The 6450-nt window shown below is 39.9% G+C and overlaps 1 non-coding gene across 1 annotated transcript; it reads left to right on the forward strand.

The window, feature by feature from the left end:
* Nucleotides 1–1767: 1767 nt before the first annotated feature.
* Nucleotides 1768–1873, forward strand: LOC128287054 (small nucleolar RNA R71). The gene has a single exon (XR_008277753.1). It is a non-coding gene; the product is annotated as a small nucleolar RNA R71 (small nucleolar RNA).
* Nucleotides 1874–6450: the final 4577 nt, after the last annotated feature.

Genomic DNA, 6450 nt, shown 5'->3' on the forward strand with positions numbered 1-6450 from the left:
TTATCTCTAACCTTAAGTTGATTTGGAAAGGTATTGAGCTCATCCTGGCGTAGTTTTTGTTTATCATGTGTTCTCGGTTTATGCGTTTGCCATTCATCTAGCTCCTCAATTTGTAGCCTTCGTTCTTCATGAATAGGTCCTCTACTATTGCTTGAGAATGGCTCATGTACTTCCTTCAGACTCATTTCCTGCAAAGTAGGTTGCACCATATTGTTAGTTTTAGTAGAATGGTTTAGACAATCACCTTCAATTTCTGATGTGTTGCCAGAATTGCGAGCTTGAAGGGTGATTGTTTCGTCTCCCATACGAAGTGTGAGCTCACCTGTGCCAACATCAATAATCGTTTTAGTAGTTGCTAAAAAGGGCCTTCCTAAAATCAAATGAGTGTTGCTTTCCTCCTCTATGTCTAGAACAATGAAGTCAACGGGAAATATAAATTTATCGATTTTAACTAGCACATCTTTAATAATACCCTAGGAAATCTTATATTTTTATCTGCTAATTGAATGCTCATCCTAGTTTGTTTGGGTTTCTCAAGACCTAATTGTTTGAACATTTTGTAGGGCATGATGTTAATACTAGCCCCTAAATCAGCTAAAGCATGATTAACATCTAAACTACCAATTAAGTGAGGGATCGTAAAACTCCCTGGATCTTTTAATTTGTTGGGTAGGTTATTCTGCAGAATAGCTAAGCAAACTGCGTTTAGCTCCACATGCGATGCCTCGTCCAACTTCCGCTTATTTGCTAAAAGGTCTTTTAAAAATTTCATTGCGTTTGGCATCTGTGATAGAGCTTCAATAAATAGTAAGTTAATTTGTAATTTTTTAAAAGTTTAAGAAATTTACCAAATTTTTCATCTGAGCGGTCTTTCCTTGTCGCATTAGGTTACGGCACACGAGGTTTATATTTGACATTCACTGATTTCTTTTTATTATGACCTACCTCACATTGACCTTGGCTCACCACCATAGTTTCTTGCCTCGGTTCTGGCTCAGGCTCAACGAATCCTTCTTTATCTTGAACATTGATTGCGTTGAGTTGTTCCCTTGGGTTGGGTTTAGTATTACATGGCAAGCTACCTTGTGGTCATTCGGAGATTAGTTTGGACAGCTGGCCTATTTGAGTTTTGAGCCCTTGGATTGATGCTTGTTGATTTTTAAGTGTTGTCTCGGTGTTCTGGAAACGAGTGTCTAACACCGAGATAAATTTAGATAGCATCTCTTTAAGGTTCGGTTTCTTTTCCTATTGATAGGGTGGTTGTTGAAAACCCAGAGGATTCTGTGGCCTTTGATTCCCTTGACCACCCCAGGAGAAATTGGGATGGTTCCTCCAACCTGCATTATAAGTGTTACTATATGGATTATTTTGACATCGAGGATTATTACCCATGTAATTTAATTGTTCATTCTCCATGCTGTGGCCATAGGATTGATATTCTGAATTGCTTGATCCACCTCCACTAACTTCACAGTGCATTATTGGATGAACCTGCGAAGAACCAAGTAAACCATCAATCTTTTTATTTAGAAGCTCTACCTGGTTTGAAAGCATAGTAACCAAATCGACATTATAAACGCTTGCTGTTTGGTTGGCTTAGTCCTCATGACTTGCCACTGATAGCTATTCAGTGACATCTCTTCAATAAATTCATAAGCCTCTTCAGATGTTTTGTTATTGATGGTTCCCTCGACTGCTGTATCAATCATCTGTCTTGTCGAGGGATTCACACCACTGTAGAATGTTTGAACTTGCAACCATAGAGGTAATCCATGGTGAGGACACCTACGTAGTAGGTCCTTGTATCTCTCCCATGCATCGTAAAGAGTTTCTAAGCCCATCTGCACAAATGAAGAGATATCATTACGTAATTTGGCCATTTTAACCGGCAAAAAATATTTTAATAAAAATTTTTCGGTCATTTGTTCCCAAGTAGTAAATAACCCTTGTGGTAACGAGTTCAACCACTGTTTAGCTTTGTTCCTTAATAAAAAAGGGAATAACCGAAGATGAATGGCATCGTCAGAAACGCCATTAATTTTAAATGTATCACAGAATTCCAAGAAATTTGCCAAGTGAGTGTTTGGATCCTCATCCTGCAAACCATCAAATTGAACAAATTGCTGTATCATTTGAATAGTGTTAGGTTTTAGTTCAAAATTATTCGCAGCAATAGCAGGCCTAACTATACTTGACTCAGTTCCTGTTAAAGTAGGTTTAGCATAATCATACATAGTACAAGGAGTAGGATTCTAATTTGCTAGTTCAGCGGGTATCGCAGGAGGTAGCTGATTGTCTTGATTTTCAGCCATCTCCTCGGTTGGGGTTTGAATATCATCCTCTTGCGTGTTCTCTTTGTATCTTAAGCTTCGCCTTATTTCTCTTTCGGTTTTGCGAACTGTGCGATCGATTTCTTCGTCAAAAAGTAGTGGTCCTGATGGGTTTCTTCTTGTCATAAACTATAAAAACCTTCCAAGAGAAAGAAAAAGTAAATTAATAAATAATAATAAAAATAAAATAGAATTAACTTGCAAGAAAAATAAAATGGCTAAAGTAATAAAAATTGAGTGTTCCTAATATCTTAGTTCCCCGGCAACGGCGCCAAAAACTTGATCGTGATTTTGTGTGTGATAAGTTTTACAAATTTATAATGAATCATTCTTGAAACTAACTATTATCACGATGAAAGCAAGTGTACCTGTCGAACAGTAGTATAGTTTTAGCAAGATCGGATTGTCGAACCCAAAGGAACTAAAAGTTCTAGTAATGACTGTCTTTTTATTATCTAGCCTAAGAATAATGGGGTTTGTTTTAACTAACTAATTAACTAAACTAAGAATTCATAGAAAATAGAAGGATTACCTGCACAGTTAATAAGCAGGGTGAGCTTATGAAAACTCAGTGTGTAATCCCCTTACTAGAATAACAGTCAGTGTACCGAAATAGAAACAGAAACAATCTGGGCTAGAGCCCTTTAACAGTAACAGTACAGTTCAGTTCAGAGCATACGTGGGCCAAAGCCCATTACAGTATCATTTGGGTCACAGCCCATAACAGAATCAATTGGGCCTAGCCCAAACCAATAACAGAACAAGTGGGCCTAAGCCCAATGCAGTGACAGATCTCATAAACAAATATGCAATAGTATGAGGATGCATCCCACCACGATCCAGCTAACACACCATCCGTACCAAACCTACACTTACGTGGGGATAAAATTGACCCACCCAGCCAGCACACTAATGTTAGCACCGGTTGCGACACTAACTAAAATCACAGCAAAGCTGCTAGTATATATGCAACTTTGAGCCTTCAGTAGCAGTATTATAATTGACACAAAGCCATCGGTAACTGTATTATATTTGGCACATAACCATCAGCGACGATAATATAATCGGCACACAACCTTAGGTAAATATGATTGACACAGAGTCATCAATAAATATGTTAGGCACATAGCCATGAGTAAATACGTTTGACACAAAGCCATAGTCAAGATGGCACAGAGCCATTTTTAGGTTGGCACAGAGCCATAATCAGATTAAGCGGCACTAAGCCGTCCATCGGTCCACAGTCATCTTGTACAGCCCGTGCGACCTTAATAGATCAACACTGGATCCATAGTCGTCTTGTGCAACCTATGAGATCCTATCAGAACTTCCTCTGTATCAATGTCCCAAACATTTGCAATATGTCGTGTATGTTATGCTCAACCATCACACGTGTATGCCAAATGGTCATGCTCAATAACAATCATTTAAACATATATTAAAAGCATATCAATCGTGCAACCACCGTCAAGTCAGTTAAAACACAGTCATACGATCACAGTCAAATCGGTCAAATTCATAGTCTAAGTCGGTCATTTACCCATAAGGGCAAAACAGTCATTTTACCTTATAGGGGTATTTCGATAATTTTACAAAATGGGGGTATTTCAGTAATTTTACAAGTCGGGGGTCTTAACGACCCAACCGAGGGTCCATTGACTCCTTGAGCTACCTAAGTAACCTAAATAGACATAACGGTACAAGTAGGCCTAAGGCCCATTACTCGGCCCAAGTTGGCCCACACACTCGTGTGGTCCATTTAGCCCAAATTTAGATACAGCTATGTTTACACCATAGCCCAGTTCATTAATAGTCACTTATCGCAGATTTTATCCGTGTGGGCCCATGATCCCATTGGGCCCATACGGCCCATTGCGGCCCATCGAGGCCCAAAACAACCTAAGTCATGTGCGCGATATGACAAGTCTATCTACTTCCCGCTTAACAGCGAAATTTACCCACGCGGGCCCATGGGCCCATTGGGCCCATACGCCTATTTAACCCAGAACCATTCACGGCTATACGAATGACGTAACCCACTCCAAAACTGACCACATAACATACATTTTATCCATGTGGGCCCACAAGCCCATTGGGCCCACATGGCCTAGTTTGGCCCAACGTGGCCCAAAACGGCCTATGCCATGTATGCGACATGACAAGCCCAACCATATTCCACCTAGCAGTTGATTTGACACAAGCGGGCCTACGGGCCCATTGGGCCTATTCAGCCCATTTCGTGGCCTAAGTGGCCCACTACGGCCTAAGCCCACAAATTCACTCTTGGTGGCCTTCCTCATCGTACGCCCACGTTCTGTGAGCTCGGTTCACCACACGCGCAATCGCAGGCTCGTGTGGCATCATACGCCATATTTTTGGTTTTTCGACATTTCGCCGATCTACAGTCATAGCAGAGTAAACAACACACAGATTTTCGGCTTTTCAGCCGGTTATCAAAACACGGCATACGGTTACACACATATTTACAACCTTTACACCTATACCGCTTATAGAGTACGGATACACACCTTTTTGTGATAAGTGAGCAAATCCCACGACGCTAAACCTAGATTCAATCATAACCCCACGTTAGTCCTTTAATCGTTAAAATTAACAACCTTACATAGCACCTGATTCCAAATGGTATTGACTGACTACCTTGAATAGCAACTGATTCCTCTCGTTAACCACCGATCAAAGCCACCTTCCAAAACTTGACAAAATCTGTATAGCATTACCACCTTGTTAACTAATACTGTGAATGACAAAGATTAGAAACAAAAGAACAATAACTTACCACTACTTAAGAGTAATCGGCCTCCAAAGGTACATTCTAGGATTTGGGTCCCATGAAAAATAGTCACACTCCTATTCGAAATAGTGTATGAAGATAGTGTTAAGGAGGAAACTTATATTGACAAAGAGAGAAAGAGGGAGAAGAGTAGCCGTGAACCCAAACAAAATCAATTACCTTACTCAAGTGTAGAGGGATTCGGCTCTAAACAGAAAGACAATCGACTAGCCAAGAAAAACCGAATGAGTGGCGATGGAGAGGAGGCAAGTGCTATTTGGCTAAACCACAAAGAAGGAAAATGCAATTGAGAGAAGGAATAAAAGAGGAGAAGAGACCAAAAGCTATTCGCTCACGCAAAATAAATGAGAGAGGGAGAGGGTGGAGAAGTTCAGTTCAGAAATGAAAGAAAAGAATAGCCACAAACATGTAAGAACAACTCCTATATTCAGCCTTTCAATTCTATACTAAAATGGCAAAGAGGTAGAAAGGTTGCATGAACGGTAAAATTCCAAAATATGCACGGCAATACAAAGAAAAGAAGAAAAAACTGAAAACAAAGAAAACCCAAAATGGCACAAAAGAATTCGGAACTCTGGGAAAAAAAAGTCCTATGACCGAATTTGCACAATGGGGAGTTCAAATTTCGGTAACCAACCCTTCCCATTTCAAATTCCCTGATTTTCTCCTTGAATTAAGCCACCAACCGAGTTTGAACTACAAACAAATCCCTTCATCCAAATCTTCTTCCCTTGAAACACTCCCCTAAATCACTTAACCTTCAATTCAAATTTCCTTGAAACACTCATGACCAAGTCATCCATAGAGTCTTAGTCGAACTCCACCTCCTTTTATGGCTATCAGTAAAAATAATATCTATTTTCCCAAGTGGGGATTCGAACCTCAGACCACTAGCTCACTTGTTACGCCACTTCCACTAGACTACATTGCTCATTATGATATAAATTCATCAAAAATATTCTTAAAGCCTACCTACTAACATCAAGGCTCCTTTAAGAGAAAAACATAAATTTTTGTTAAAGCCCAGGTTTGAACCCAGGACTTCTCCAACACTCCCAAACACTCCTAATCACTTAACCACTACAACAGACAATCAATTGTGATATTTCTTCCACACATAAACTTTTATGTGCAGTATCCTAGCGGCTCCCACGCACAAGGCCCAAAACTTCTAGGCCTAGAAATTTGGGGCGTTACAATTCACCCCTCCTTAAAGAAATTTTGTCCCCGAAATTTCCAACTAACTGGGTAGTTACTGCTACGCACTCTCATCTAAATAATACTAATACACTTTTAACTTGATCTCGA

The sequence above is a fragment of the Gossypium arboreum genome, chromosome 13, assembly GCF_025698485.1.
Source record: "Gossypium arboreum isolate Shixiya-1 chromosome 13, ASM2569848v2, whole genome shotgun sequence".
Taxonomy (NCBI): Eukaryota; Viridiplantae; Streptophyta; class Magnoliopsida; order Malvales; family Malvaceae; genus Gossypium; species Gossypium arboreum.